This window comes from Heterodontus francisci, chromosome 23 (genome assembly GCF_036365525.1).
Source record: "Heterodontus francisci isolate sHetFra1 chromosome 23, sHetFra1.hap1, whole genome shotgun sequence".
NCBI classification, from domain to species: Eukaryota; Metazoa; Chordata; class Chondrichthyes; order Heterodontiformes; family Heterodontidae; genus Heterodontus; species Heterodontus francisci.
In genome coordinates, this window is record NC_090393.1 from 54,349,919 (window position 1) to 54,362,493 (window position 12,575).

A 12,575-nucleotide genomic window follows, 5' to 3' on the forward strand; every position below is an offset into this window, starting at 1 on the left:
GCTGCTATATTATTCCCCAATCATTTTATTCTTTAAATTTTTTAATGCATGCATCACACATTTTCAGTGATCTTGGCCATATACCTCAACCCACACTTCTCACTGATTAAGATAAGGGTAAATAGTAAATCTTTGTACTTGTAATTTTTACAACAGCAAGAGGAAGTCACATCTGCCAGCAAGGAGCTTCAATTAATGTTCAGAAAGATACTTCAAGAAATTAATGCCAAGATTACTTCTTACAATCATATCACAATACCTCAAATATATTGTATTTAGCACTTCTCAATGACATAGTCACGCTCACGGAAACATACCTTACATCGAATATTCCAGACACCACTATCACCATTCCTGGGTATGTCTTGTACCACCGGTAGGACAGACCCCCAGAGGTGGTGGCACAGTGGTATACAGTTGGGAGAGAGGTGCCCTGGGAGTCCTCAACATTCACTCATGGCATTAGCTCAAACATGGGCAAGGAAACTTCCTGCTGATTACCACCCTCCCTCAGCTGATGAATCAGTACTCCTTCATGTTGAACAGCACTTGGAAGAAGCATTGAGGGTGGCAAGGGCACAGAATGTACTCTGGATGGGGGACTTCAATGTCCATCACCAAGAATGGCTCAGTTGCACCACTGCTGACCGAGCTGGCTGAGTCCTGAAGGATATATCTGCCAGACTCGGCCTGCGGCAGGTGGTGAGGGAACCAACAAGAGGTAAAACCTACTTGACCTCGTCCTCACCAATCTATCTATTGCAGATGCATCTGTCCATGACAGTATTGGTAGGAGTAACCACCGCACAGTCATTGTGGAAACAAAGTCCCGTTTTCACACACAGGATGCCTTTCATCATGATGTGTGGCACTACCACTGTGCTAAATGGGATAGATTCAAAACAGATCTGGCAGCTCAAAAGTGAGCATCCATGAGGTGCTGTGGACCATCAGCAGCAGCAGAATTCTATTCAAACACAATCTGTAACCTCATGACATGCATATCCCTTACGCTACTATTACAATCAAGCCAAGCGATCAACCCTGGTTCAATGAGGAGTGCAGGAGAGCATGCCAGGAGCAGCACCAGACATACCTAAAAATGAGGTGTCAACCCAGTGAAGCTACAACCAGGGATAGGCAACAACATGTTGCACCACGGACATTTGACAAAGTTATTTACTCAGTCACGGACATGGGGGACAATAACCTGCACATAAAGTATATGGCCAACCTAATGCCATCGAAACACATTCCAATTTAAAACACATTTCTCCCTATTTAGTGAAATATCTGGCATTGATTTTGCTTGCACATGTAGTTAATGTCTGACTGCACACTTGTAGTGATGAGGAGAATTCAGACAGATGTCCATCTCTCAGGAGTGATCTTGATATCCTTCTCCATTCCTGTCCCCTCTTCCTCTCCTCTCTGTGTCCATCTCTCCCCCTTTCACCCTCTCTCTCTGTCCATCCATCTCCTCTCTATGTCCCCTATCTGTTCCCCCCATGCCTCACATCGTCTCACCACTGACTCCCCCACTCGACCTGTGTCCCTCCGCCTCCCCTCTGTGCTTCCCCTCTCTGCTCCTGTGTCCCTCTCTTCTGTCCTCTGCCCCCCATTCCTCTTCTCCCCCTCCCCTCCCCCTCCCCTCCCTCTCCCCTTCCCACTCCACCCCTCTCCCCTTCACACTCCACCCTTCTCCCCTTCACACTCCACCCCTCTCCCCTTCCCACTCCACCCCTCTCCCCTGTCCCCTCCACCCCTGTCCCCTCCACCCCTCTCCCCTGCCCCCACCACCCCTCTCCCCTGCCCCCTCTCCCCTTCCCCCTCCACCCCTCTCCCCTGCCCCCTCCACCCCTCTCCCCTGCCCCCTCCACCCCTCTCCCCTTCCCCCTCCACCCCTCTCCCCTGCCCCCTCCACCCCTCTCCCCTCCACCCCTCTCCCCTGCCCCCTCCACCCCTCTCCCCTGCCCCCTCCACCCCTCTCCCCTTCCCCCTCCACCCCTCTCCCCTTCCCCCTCCACCCCTCTCCCTTTCCCCCTCCACCCCTCTCCCCTGCCCCCTCCACCCCTCTCCCCGGCCCCCTCCACCCCTCTCCCCGGTCCCCTCCACCCCTCTCCCCGGTCCCCTCCACCCCTCTCCCCGGTCCCCTCCACCCCTCTCCCCGGTCCCCTCCACCCCACTCCCCGGTCCCCTCCACCCCTCTCAACGGTCCCCTCCACCCCTCTCAACGGTCCCCTCCACCCCTCTCCCCTGCCCCCTCCACCCCTCTCCCCTGCCCCCTCCACCCCTCTCCCCTTCCCCTTCACCGTCCCCCTCCAACCCTCTCCCCTCCCCCTTCCACCCCTCCCCCTCCCCCTTCCACCCCTCCCCCCCTTCCACCCCTCCCCCTTCCACCCCTCCCCCTTCCACCCCTCCCCCTTCCACCCCTCCCCCTTCCACCCCTCCCCCTTCCACCCCTCCCCCTTCCACCCCTCCCCCTTCCACCTCTCTCCCTTCCACCCCTCTCCCTTCCACCCCTCTCCCTCCCACCCCTCCCCCTTCCACCCCTCTCCCTTCCACCTCTCTCCCTTCCACCTCTCTCCCTTCCACCCCTCTCCCTTCCACCCCTCTCCCTTCCACCCCTCACCCCTCCACCCCTCACCCCTCCACCCCCTCCCCTTCCCCCACCACTCCTCTCCCCTTCCCCCTCCACCCCTCTCCCCTTCCCCCTCCACCCCTCTCCCCTTCCCCCTCCACCCCTTTCCCCCTCCACCCCTTTCCCCTTCCCCCTCCACCCCTTTCCCCTTCCCACTCCACCCCTTTCCCCTTCCCCCTCCACCCCTCTCCCCTTCCCCCTCCACCCCTCTCCCCTGCCCCCTCCACCCCTCTCCCCTGCCCCCTCCACCCCTCTCCCCTGCCCCCTCCACCCCTCTCCCCTGCCCCCTCCACCCCTCTCCCCTGCCCCCTCCACCCCTGCCCCCTCCACCCCTCTCCCCGGCCCCCTCCACCCCTCTCCCCGGCCCCCTCCACCCCTCTCCCCGGCCCCCTCCACCCCTCTCCCCTTCCCCCTCCACCCCTCTCCCCTTCCCACTCCACCCCTCTCCCCATCCCACTCCACCCCTCTCCCCTTCCCCCTCCACCCCTCTCCCCTTCCCCCTCCACCCCTCTCCCCTTCCCCCTCCACCCCTCTCCCCTTCCCCCTCCACCCCTCTCCCCTTCCCTTCCCCCTCCCCCTTCAACCCTCTCCCCTCCCCTTTCAACCCTCTCCCCTCCCCCTTCAACCCTCTCCCCTCCCCCTTCAACCCTCCCCCTTCCACCCCTCCCCCTTCCACCCCTCCCCCTTCCACCTCTCTCCCTTCCACCCCTCTCCCTCCCACCTTTCTCCCTCCCACCCCTCTCCCTCCCACCCCTCTCCCTCCCACCTCTCTCCCTTCCACCCCTCTCCCCTTCCACCCCTCACCTTCCCCCACCACTCCTCTCCCCTTCCCCCTCCACCCCTCTCCCCTTCCCCCTCCACCCCTCTCCCCTTCCCCCTCCACCCCTCTCCCCTTCCCCCTCCACCCCTCTCCCCTTCCCCTTCCACCCCTCTCCCCTTCCCCTTCCACACCTCTCCCCTTCCCCTTCCACCCCTCTCCCCTTCCCCCTCCACCCCTCTCCCCTTCCCCCTCCACCCCTCTCCCCTTCCCCCTCCACCCCTCTCCCCTTCCCCCTCCACCCCTCTCACCTTCCCCTTCCACCCCTCTCCCCTTCCACCCCTCACCCCTCCACCCCCTCCCCTTCCCCCACCACTCCTCTCCCCTTCCCCCACCACTCCTCTCCCCTTCCCCCACCACTCCTCTCCCCTTCCCCCACCACTCCTCTCCCCTTCCCCCTCCACTCCTCTCCCCTTCCCCCTCCACCCCTCTCCCCTTCCCCCTCCACCCCTCTCCCCTTCCCCTTACACCCCTCTCCCCCTTCCACCCCTCTCCCCCTTCCACCCCTCTCCCCTTCCACCCCACTCCCTCCCCCCACCACTCTCTCCTTCCGCCTCCACCCCTCTCTACTTCCGCCTCCGCCCCTCTCCCCGGCCCCCTCCGCCCCTCTCCCCGGCCCCCTCCGCCCCTCTCCCCGGCCCCCTCCGCCCCTCTCCCCGGCCCCCTCCGCCCCTCTCCCCGGCCCCCTCCGCCCCTCTCCCCGGCCCCCTCCGCCCCTCTCCCATTCCCCCTCCGCCCCTCTCCCCTTCCCCCTCCGCCCCTCTCCCCTTCCCCCTCCGCCCCTCTCCCCTTCCCCCTCCGCCCCTCTCCCCTTCCCCCTCCGCCCCTCTCTCCTTCCCCCTCCGCCCCTCTCCCCTTCCCCCTCCGCCCCACTCCCCTTCCCCCTCCACCCCTCTCCCCTTCCCCCTCCCCCTCCAACCCTCTCCCCTCCCCCTTCCACCCCTCCCCCTTCCACCGCTCCCCCTTCCACCCCTCTCCCTTCCACCGCTCCCCCTTCCACCCCTCTCCCTTCCACCCCTCTCCCTTCCACCCCTCTCCCTTCCACCCCTCTCGCTTCCACCCCTCTCCCTTCCACCCCTCTCCCTTCCACCCCTCCCCCTTCCACCCCTCCCCCTTCCAGCCCTCCCCCTTCCAGCCCTCCCCTTCCCCCACCACTCCTCTCCTTTCCACCCCTCCACCCCCTCCCCTTCCCCCACCTCTCCCTTCCACCCCTCCACCCTCCACCCCCTCCCCTTCCCCCACCACTCCTCTCCCCTTCCCCCTCCACCCCTTTCCCCTTCCCCCTCCACCCCTCTCCCCTTCCCCCTCCACCCCTCTCCCCTTCCCCCTCCACCCCTCTCCCCTTCCCCCTCCACCCCTCTCCCCTTCCCCCTCCACCCCTCTCCCCTTCCCCCTCCACCCCTCTCCCCTTCCCCCTCCACCCCTCTCCCCTTCCCCTTCCACCCCTGAGCCCCCCACCCCCTCCCCTTCCCCCACCACTCCTCTCCCCTTCCCCCACCACTCCTCTCCCCTTCCCCCTCCAACCCTCTCCCCTTCCCCCTCCAACCCTCTCCCCTTCCCCCTCCACCCCTCTCCCCTTCCCCTTCCACCCCTCTCCCCCATCCACCCCTCTCCCCTTCCACCCCACTCCCTCCCCCCACCCCTCTCTCCTTCCCCCTCCCCCTCTCTCCTTCCGCCTCCACCCCTCTCCCCTGCCCCCTCCGCCCCTCTCCCCTGCCCCCACCACCCCTCTCCCTTGCCCCCTCCACCCCTCTCCCCTTCCCCCTCCACCCCTCTACCCTGCCCCCTCCACCCCTCTCCCCTGCCCCCTCCACCCCTCTCCCCTGCCCCCTCCACCCCTCTCCCCTCCACCCCTCTCCCCTGCCCCCTCCACCCCTCTCCCCTTCCCCCTCCACCCCTCTCCACTTCCCCCTCCACCCCTCTCCCTTTCCCCCTCCACCCCTCTCCCCTGCCCCCTCCACCCCTCTCCCCGGCCCCCTCCACCCCTCTCCCCGGCCCCCTCCACCCCTCTCCCCGGCCCCCTCCACCCCTCTCCCCGGCCCCCTCCACCCCTCTCCCCGGTCCCCTCCACCCCTCTCAACGGTCCCCTCCACCCCTCTCCCCTGCCCCTCCACCCTCTCCCCTGCCCCCTCCACCCCTCTCCCCTGCCCCTCCCCTCCTGCCCCTCCACCCTCTCCCCTTCCCTTCACCGCCCTCCAACCCTCCTCCCCTCCACCCTCCACCCCTCCCCCACCCCTTCCACCCCTCCCCCTTCCATCCCTCCCCCTTCCACCCCTCCCCCCTTCCACCCCTCTCCCTTCCACCCCTCTCCCTTCCACCCCCTCTCCCTTCCACCCCTCTCCCTTCCACCCCTCTCCCTTCCACCCCTCTCCCTTCCACCCCTCGCCCTTCCACCTCTCTCCCTCCCACCCCTCCCCCTTCCACCCCTCTCCCTTCCACCCCTCTCCCTTCCACCCCTCTCCCTTCCACCTCTCTCCCTTCCACCCCTCTCCCTCCACCCCTCCCCCTTCCAGCCCTCCCCCTTCCAGCCCTCCCCCTTCCAGCCCTCCCCCTTCCAGCCCTCCCCTTCCCCCACCACTCCTCTCCTTTCCACCCCTCCACCCCCTCCCCTTCCCCCACCTCTCCCTTCCACCCCTCCCCTTCCCCACCACTCCTCTCCCCTTCCCCCTCCACCCCTTTCCCCTTCCCCCTCCACCCCTCTCCCCTTCCCCCTCCACCCCTCTCCCCTTCCCCCTCCACCCCTCTCCCCTTCCCCCTCCACCCCTCTCCCCTTCCCCCTCCACCCCTCTCCCCTTCCCCCTCCACCCCTCTCCCCTTCCCCCTCCACCCCTCTCCCCTTCCCCTTCCACCCCTCTCCCCTTCCCCCTCCACCCCTCTCCCCTTCCCCTCCACCCCTCTCCCCTTCCCCCTCCACCCCTCTCCCCTTCCCCCTCCACCCCTCTCCCCTTCCCCCTCCACCCCTCTCCCCTTCCCCCTCCACCCCTTTCCCCTTCCCACTCCACCCCTTTCCCCTTCCCACTCCACCCCTCTCCCCTTCCCCCTCCACCCCTCTCCCCTTTCCAACCCTCCCAATTCCACCCCTTCCACCCCTCTCCCCTTGCACCCCACTCCCCCCCCACCCCTCTCTCCTTCCCCCTCCCCCTCTCTCCTTCCGCCTCCACCCCTCTCCCCTTCCCCCTCCACCCCTCTCCCCTTCCCCCTCCACCCCTCTCCCCTTCCCCCTCCACCCCTCTCCCCTTCCCCCTCCAGCCCTCACCCCTGCCCCATCCACCCCTCTCCCCTGCCCCCTCCACCCCTCTCCCCGGCCCCCTCCACCCCTCTCCCCGGCCCCCTCCACCCCTCTCCCCGGCCCCCTCCACCCCTCTCCCCGGCCCCCTCCACCCCTCTCCCCGGCCCCCTCCACCCCTCTCCCCGGCCCCCTCCACCCCTCTCCCCTGCCACCTCCACCCCTCTCCCCTTCCCCCTCCACCCCTCTCCCCTTCCCCCTCCACCCCTCTCCCCTTCCCCCTCCACCCCTCTCCCCTTCCCCCTCCACCCATCTCCCCTTCCCACTCCACCCCACTCCCCATCCCACTCCACCCCTCACCCCTTCCCCCTCCACCCCTCTCCCCTTCCCCCTCCACCCCTCTCCCCTTCCCCCTCCACCCCTCTCCCCTTCCCCCTCCACCCCTCTCCCCTTCCCTTCCCCCTCCCCCTTCAACCCTCTCCCCTCCCCCTTCAACCCTCTCCCCTCCCCCTTCAACCCTCCCCCTTCCACCCCTCCCCCTTCCACCCCTCCCCCTTCCACCCCTCCCCCTTCCACCCCTCTCCCTCCCACCCCTCTCCCTCCCACCCCTCTCCCTCCCACCCCTCTCCCTTCCACCCCTCACCTTCCCCCACCACTCCTCTCCCCTTCCCCCTCCACCCCTCTCCCCTTCCCCCTCCACCCCTCTCCCCTTCCCCCTCCACCCCTCTCCCCTTCCCCCTCCACCCCTCTCCCCTTCCGCCTCCACCCCTCTCCCCTTCCCCCTCCACCCCTCTCCCCTTCCCCTTCCACCCCTCTCCCCTTCCCCCTCCACCCCTCTCCCCTTCCCCTTCCACCCCTCTCCCCTTCCCCCTCCACCCCTCTCCCCTTCCCCCTCCACCCCTCTCCCCTTCCCCTTCCACCCCTCTCCCCTTCCACCCCTCACCCCTCCACCCCCTCCCCTTCCCCCACCACTCCTCTCCCCTTCCCCCACCACTCCTCTCCCCTTCCCCCTCCAACCCTCTCCCCTTCCCCCTCCACCCCTCTCCCCTTCCCACTCCACCCCTTTCCCCTTCCCACTCCACCCCTTTCCCCTTCCCACTCCACCCCTCTCCCCCTTCCACCCCTCTCCCCCTTCCACCCCTCTCCCCCTTCCACCCCTCTCCCCTTCCACCCCACTCCCTCCCCCCACCCCTCTCTCCTTCCCCCTCCCCCTCTCTCCTTCCGCCTCCACCCCTCTCTACTTCCGCCTCCACCCCTCTCCCCGGCCCCCTCCGCCCCTCTCCCCGGCCCCCTCCGCCCCTCTCCCCGGCCCCCTCCGCCCCTCTCCCATTCCCCCTCCGCCCCTCTCCCCTTCCCCCTCCGCCCCTCTCCCCTTCCCCCTCCGCCCCTCTCTCCTTCCCCCTCCGCCCCTCTCCCCTTCCCCCTCCGCCCCTCTCCCCTTCCCCTTCCCCCTCCACCCCTCTCCCCTTCCCCCTCCCCCTCCAACCCTCTCCCCTCCCCCTTCCACCCCTCCCCCTTCCACCGCTCCCCCTTCCACCCCTCTCCCTTCCACCCCTCTCCCTTCCACCCCTCTCGCTTCCACCCCTCTCCCTTCCACCCCTCTCCCTTCCACCCCTCCCCCTTCCAGCCCTCCCCCTTCCAGCCCTCCCCTTCCCCCACCACTCCTCTCCTTTCCACCCCTCCACCCCCTCCCCTTCCCCCACCTCTCCCTTCCACCCCTCACCCCTCCACCCCCTCCCCTTCCCCCACCACTCCTCTCCCCTTCCCCCTCCACCCCTTTCCCCTTCCCCCTCCACCCCTTTCCCCTTCCCCCTCCACCCCTTTCCCCTTCCCCCTCCACCCCTTTCCCCTTCCCCCTCCACCCCTTTCCCCTTCCCCCTCCACCCCTTTCCCCTTCCCCCACCACTCCTCTCCCCTTCCCCCTCCAACCCTCTCCCCTTCCCCCTCCAACCCTCTCCCCTTCCCCCTCCAACCCTCTCCCCTTCCCCCTCCACCCTCTCCCCTTCCCCCTCCACCCCTCTCCCCTTCCCCCTCCACCCCTCTCCCCTTCCCCCTCCACCCCTCTCCCCTTCCCCCTCCACCCCTCTCCCCTTCCCCCTCCACCCCTCTCCCCTTCCCCCTCCACCCCTCTCCCCCTTCCCCCGCCACCCCTCTCCCCCTTCCACCCCTCTCCCCTTCCACCCCACTCCCTCCCCCCAACCCTCTCTCCTTCCCCCTCCCCCTCTCTCCTTCCGCCTCCGCCCCTCTCCCCTGCCCCCTCCGCCCCTCTCCCCGGCCCCCTCCGCCCCTCTCCCCGGCCCCCTCCGCCCCTCTCCCCGGCCCCCTCCGCCCCTCTCCCCTTCCCCCTCCGCCCCTCTCCCCTTCCCCCTCCGCCCCTCTCCCCTTCCCCCTCCGCCCCTCTCCCCTTCCCCCTCCACCCCTACCCCTTCCACCGCTCCCCCTTCCACCCCTCCCCCTTCACCCCTCCCCCTTCCACCCCTCCCCCTTCCACCCCTCCCCCTTACACCCCTCCCCCTTCCACCCCTCCCCCTTCCACCCCTCTCCCTTCCACCCCTCTCCCTTCCACCCCTCTCCCTTCCACCCCTCCCCCTTCCACCCCTCTCCCTTCCACCCCTCTCCCTTCCACCCCTCCCCCTTCCACCCCTCCCCCTTCCACCCCTCCCCCTTCCACCCCTCCCCCTTCCACCCCTCCCCCTTCCACCCCTCTCCCTTCCACCCCTCTCCCTTCCACCCCTCTCCCTTCCACCCCTCCCCCTTCCACCCCTCCCCCTTCCACCCCTCCCCCTTCCACCCCTCCCCTTCCCCCACCACTCCTCTCCTTTCCACCCCTCCACCCCCTCCCCTTCCCCCACCACTCCTCTCCCTACCACCCCTCACCCCTCCACCCCCTCCCCTTCCCCCACCACTCCTCTCCCCTTCCCCCTCCACCCCTTTCCCCTTCCCCCTCCACCCCTTTCCCCTTCCTACTCCACCCCTTCCCCCTCCACCCCTCTCCCCTTCCCCTTCCACCCCTCTCCCCTTCCACCCCTCTCCCCTTCCACCCCTCTCCCCCCCACCCCTCTCTCCCCCACCCCTCTCTCCTTCCCCCTCCCCCTCTCTCCTTCCCCCTCTCCCCTCCACCCCTCTCCCCTTCCCCCTCCACCCCTCTCCCCTGCCCCCTCCACCCCTCTCCCCGGCCCCCTCCACCCCTTTCCCCCGCCCCCTCCACCCCTTTCCCCGGCCCCCTCCACCCCTCTCCCCGGCCCCTTCCACCCCTCTCCCCTTCCCCCTCCACCCCTCTCCCCTTCCCCCTCCACCCCTCTCCCCTTCCCCCTCCACCCCTCTCCCCTGCCCCCACCACCCCTCTCCCCTGCCCCCACCACCACTCTCCCCTGCCCCCACCACCCCTCTCCCCTTCCCCCTCCACCCCTTCCCCCTCCACCCCTTCCCCCTCCACCCCTTCCCCCTCCACCCCTTCCCCCTCCAACCCTCTCCCCTTCCCCCTCCAACCCTCTCCCCTTCCCCCTCCAACCCTCTCCCCTTCCCCCTCCACCCCTCTCCCCTTCCCCCTCCACCCCTCTCCCCTTCCCCCTCCACCCCTCTCCCCTTCCCCCTCCACCCCTCTCCCCTTCCCCCTCCACCCCTCTCCCCTTCCCCCTCCACCCCTCTCCCCCTTCCCCCGCCACCCCTCTCCCCCTTCCCCCGCCACCCCTCTCCCCCTTCCACCCCTCTCCCCTTCCACCCCACTCCCTCCCCCCAACCCTCTCTCCTTCCCCCTCCCCCTCTCTCCTTCCGCCTCCGCCCCTCTCCCCTGCCCCCTCCGCCCCTCTCCCCGGCCCCCTCCGCCCCTCTCCCCGGCCCCCTCCGCCCCTCTCCCCGGCCCCCTCCGCCCCTCTCCCCTTCCCCCTCCGCCCCTCTCCCCTTCCCCCTCCGCCCCTCTCCCCTTCCCCCTCCGCCCCTCTCCCCTTCCCCCTCCGCCCCTCTCCCCTTCCCCCTCCACCCCTACCCCTTCCACCGCTCCCCCTTCCACCCCTCCCCCTTCCACCCCTCCCCCTTCCACCCCTCCCCCTTACACCCCTCCCCCTTCCACCCCTCCCCCTTCCACCCCTCTCCCTTCCACCCCTCTCCCTTCCACCCCTCCCCCTTCCACCCCTCCCCCTTCCACCCCTCTCCCTTCCACCCCTCTCCCTTCCACCCCTCCCCCTTCCACCCCTCCCCCTTCCACCCCTCCCCCTTCCACCCCTCCCCCTTCCACCCCTCCCCCTTCCACCCCTCCCCCTTCCACCCCTCTCCCTTCCACCCCTCTCCCTTCCACCCCTCTCCCTTCCACCCCTCTCCCTTCCACCCCTCCCCCTTCCACCCCTCCCCCTTCCACCCCTCCCCCTTCCACCCCTCCCCTTCCCCCACCACTCCTCTCCTTTCCACCCCTCCACCCCCTCCCCTTCCCCCACCACTCCTCTCCCTACCACCCCTCACCCCTCCACCCCCTCCCCTTCCCCCACCACTCCTCTCCCCTTCCCCCTCCACCCCTTTCCCCTTCCCCCTCCACCCCTTTCCCCTTCCTACTCCACCCCTTCCCCCTCCACCCCTCTCCCCTTCCCCTTCCACCCCTCTCCCCTTCCACCCCTCTCCCCTTCCACCCCTCTCCCCCCCACCCCTCTCTCCCCCACCCCTCTCTCCTTCCCCCTCCCCCTCTCTCCTTCCCCCTCCCCCTCTCTCCTTCCCCCTCCCCCTCTCTCCTTCCCCCTCTCCCCTCCACCCCTCTCCCCTTCCCCCTCCACCCCTCTCCCCTGCCCCCTCCACCCCTCTCCCCGGCCCCCTCCACCCCTTTCCCCCGCCCCCTCCACCCCTTTCCCCGGCCCCCTCCACCTCCCCTCTCCCCGGCCCCTTCCACCCCTCTCCCCTTCCCCCTCCACCCCCTCTCCCCTTCCCCCTCCACCCCTCTCCCCTTCCCCCTCCACCCCTCTCCCCTGCCCCCACCACCCCTCTCCCCTGCCCCCACCACCACCACTCTCCCTGCCCCCACCACCCCTCTCCCTTCCCCTCCACCCCTTCCCCCTCCACCCCTTCCCCCTCCACCCCTTCCCCCTCCACCCCTCCCTCCACCCCTTCCCCTCCACCCCTTCCCCCTCCACCCCTCTCCCCTTCCCCCTCCACCCCTTCCCCCTCCACCCCTTCCCCCTCCACCCCTCTCACCCCTTCCCCCTCCACCCCTTCCCCCTCCACCCCTTTCCCCTTCCCACTCCACCCCTTTCCCGTTCCCCCTCCACCCCTTTCCCCTTCCCACTCCACCCCTTTCCCCTTCCCACTCCACCCCTTTCCCCTTCCCACTCCACCCCTTTCCCCTTCCCACTCCACCCCTCTCCCCTTCCCCTTCCACCCCTCTCCCCTTCCACCCCTCTCCCCTTCCACCCCACTCCCCCCCACCCCTCTCTCCTTCACCCTCTCCCTCTCTCCTTCCCCCTCTCTCCTTCCCCCTCTCTCCTTCCCCCTCTCTCCTTCCCCCTCTCTCCTTCCCCCTCTCTCCTTCCCCCTCCACCCCTCTCCCCTTCCCCCTCCACCCCTCTCTCCTTCCCCCTCCACCCCCTCCCCTTCCCCCTCCACCCCCTCTCCCCTTCCCCTCCACCCCTCTCCCCTTCCCCCTCACCCCTCTCCCCTGCCCCCTCCACCCCTCTCCCCGGCCCCCTCCACCCGTCTCCCCGGCCCCCTCCACCCCTCTCTCCGGCCCCCTCCACCCCTCTCCCCTGCCCCCTCCACCCCTCTCCCCTGCCCCCACCACCCCTCTCCCTGCCCCCACCACCCCTCTCCCCTGCCCCACCACCCCTCTCCCCTGCCCCCACCGCCCCTCTCCCCTGCCCCCACCGCCCCTCTCCCCTTCCCCCTCCGCCCCTCTCCCCTTCCCCTCCGCCCCT

General features: G+C 68.9%; 1 protein-coding gene across 2 annotated transcripts in view; it reads left to right on the forward strand.

The window, feature by feature from the left end:
• The window catches only part of LOC137382826 (paxillin-like), a 203,171-nt gene that overhangs the window by 152,864 nt on the left and 37,732 nt on the right, over positions 1 to 12,575 (forward strand). The gene's annotated exons all lie outside the window — the stretch shown is intronic.